This window comes from Alligator sinensis, unplaced genomic scaffold (assembly GCF_000455745.1).
Source record: "Alligator sinensis unplaced genomic scaffold, ASM45574v1 scaffold239_1, whole genome shotgun sequence".
Lineage (NCBI taxonomy): Eukaryota > Metazoa > Chordata > Crocodylia > Alligatoridae > Alligator > Alligator sinensis.
Window position 1 is genome coordinate 467180 of NW_005842788.1, and position 440 is coordinate 467619.

A 440-nucleotide genomic window follows, 5' to 3' on the forward strand; every position below is an offset into this window, starting at 1 on the left:
ATGCTGTGTGTCCAGGCTGCCAGGGTGTGTGTGCATGTGTGTGTTTGTCCCCAAGCTTGCCAGGTGTGTGTATGTGTGTGTGTCCAGGCTGCCAGGGTCTGTGTGTACGTGTGTGTGTTCCCAGGCTACCAGGTTGTGTGTGTCCAGGCTGCCAGGTGAGTGTGTATGTGCGTGGGTGCATCTCTGGGCTGCCAGAGCGTGCTTGCGTGCGTGTGTGCGAGTCCCCAGGCTGCCAGGTGAGGGGGTCTGTGTGTATGCTGTGTCCCCAGGTGTGTGTGCGAGAGCGAGCGAGCGAGCGAGCGGCGGGCACCGGCGGCGCCGTCTCTAGGACCGGGCGGGCTCCGCGCCGCTCCCCGCTGCAGGGCGGTAAATTCCTGGCAGGCGCCGGGCGCGGCGGTGCGCGCGGACCCTTCGCCGCTCCCGGGCCGCGGGCGCAGAGC

General features: G+C 67.5%; 1 protein-coding gene across 6 annotated transcripts in view; it reads left to right on the top strand.

Moving 5' to 3' along the window:
* Nucleotides 1-283: 283 nt before the first annotated feature.
* SYNDIG1 (synapse differentiation inducing 1) overlaps nucleotides 284-440 on the top strand; it is a 173758-nt gene continuing 173601 nt past the window's right edge. For all 6 annotated transcript variants that reach the window (XR_003091671.1, XR_003091673.1, XR_003091672.1 and 3 more), the window contains exon 1: nucleotides 284-366. The gene's annotated coding sequence lies outside the window, so the exon portion shown is untranslated. The remainder of the gene's footprint in view (nucleotides 367-440) is intronic.